Genomic DNA, 2,218 nt, shown 5'->3' with positions numbered 1-2,218 from the left:
ATGAATTAATCATTAGACACCTGACGAAACTTGACCCAACTCATCCCATTTAGCATCTGTCGGGTTTCGGTGTTTATGAGGGAGATCGGGGAACAGGTTTTCTCCTAATTAAAAACATATAGCCTAAACACATTATAGCAAATATTTTTAATCCAATAAGAAGATACATGTGTTTGCTATGACTATAGCCCTTCGGCACAGTTCTAGGACATTCCTGGCGATTATAGTTCAGTTGAATGTGTTTAAATCATTCATGGTGCCAAAACACAGATTTCTTAATAACTCTTGATGAAGTTTTCAAATCGTCCAGCCATTCACACACGGTAAGCGTGTTGCTATAATACATTAGTGGGGAAATTAGCCTATTCTTGCGCAAATGCAGCTATGCAAAATACCAATGTTAACATACACCGGTCTCCCCTACAGTAGCTAGGATTAAGTTTAATCGTTTGGTAGGTTGATGTTGAGACGACTAGTTTGTGAATTTATAATAGCATACAGTTATCTAGTTATTACAGTTTGAGTTTCAAAACACATTTTACAGAGGCTAATATATTTCGTATGAATTGAACGTATAGCCTGCATTCATGACAAATGATACTACTTTAATTGAAATGTGTTCCACTGTGTGCGAAACCACTGAAAACGGACCTCCTAGTATTGCTGAATCGGTGCTGTGGCGATTGCAGTAGCCTATATGAGTATGTTCTTCGGTCATTTGGAATCAAAACCTATTTGTGAATCAGCGGGAGATCAACCACACTTTAAACCAATACATTTATTAAACTACCCAGAGGCGCACCTTTTTCTGACTTGTCCATAAATTATGCCGTGGCCAGAAAGACGTTTTCATCATAAAAATAAGTGATTAAGAGAAAGTGCGCGTATGTATGTGTGATAACACTGAGGCCATGGCCATGTTTTTTAATGCAAAGTTTGGCGACGGGGGAAAGTAGGAAGGAGTTAGCCGATCTTGAATCTGAGGGGAAGTGGGGTGAGTGGGGGTGTCTGAATGGCTTCTCATTGGCAAATGTGTCACCTGTCGCAGCTCATTCGAGGAAACTGCGTTGTCCTTGTTGAAAACCTCCCACATTCATTCGCCCGCTGAGAATGCAGAATATCCCGTTTCCAAATGCAGTTCCGCAAGCAGCTGCTCAAACGGCTGAACCGACTCTGTTATTGCATCCTCTGTTGCCATACCAACCATAAACTCCGCGATCACTTTATTAGGTATTCGTGCGACTTATTCTTTGACTTATTGATCTTCTGCTGCTGCTGCCCATCCACTTCAAGGTTTGACATGATGCATGTTCAGAGATGCTCTTCTGCATACCACTGTTGTTATGCGTGGGTGTTTGAGTTACTGTCACCTTCCTGTCAGCTTGAAGCAGTCTGACAGAACAGCTGCTCACTGGATGCCTTGTTTTTCACACCATTCTCTGTTAACTGAGACTGTTGTGCAGGAAAATCCCAAGAGATCACCTTTCTGAGAAACTTAAACCACCCGGCCTGGCACCAACAATCATTCCATCATCACAGTCATTTTGATCACATTTCCTTCCCATTATGATGTTTGGTCTGAACAACAACTGAACTTCTTGACTATGTCTACATGCTTTTATGATGTATATACACTCACCTAGGTATTTATTGTACTTATTTTTTTGACTTCTACCGCTGTAGCCTGTCCACTTAGAGTTATGATGTGTTGTGTGTTCAGAGATGCTCTTCTGCATACCACTGTTGTAATGTGTTTCTGTTTCTGAAATACTCTGCCACCAACAATCATCCCACGGTCAAAGTCACTTTGATACATTTGTCCATTCTGATGGTTGATGTGAACATTGACTGAAGCTCCTGACCCATGTATACATGACTGTATGCATTGCCCTGCTGCCAGACGATTGGCTGATTAGATAATCACATGAACAAGTAGGTGCAATAAAGTAAAAATGTTTGTAATAAAGTGCTCTGTGAGTGTATGTACCTATATGATGTACAGTGCAGTCCGTAAGTATTTGGGCAGTGACATTTTGTTGTTGTTTTCATTCTGTACTCCAGCAAACAGTTTAAATGAAACAATCACTATGTGCAGACTTTTAGCTTCAATCTGAGGGTTTCTGCATCCATATTGGGCAAACGGTGTATGAATTGTAGCTGTTATACATAGTCCCACCAAATTTAGGGAGCCAAAAATAATTGGACATTTGGCTGCTCA

Source organism: Conger conger, chromosome 6 (assembly GCF_963514075.1).
Source record: "Conger conger chromosome 6, fConCon1.1, whole genome shotgun sequence".
NCBI lineage: Eukaryota > Metazoa > Chordata > Actinopteri > Anguilliformes > Congridae > Conger > Conger conger.
This window is presented reverse-complemented; position numbering follows the sequence as displayed.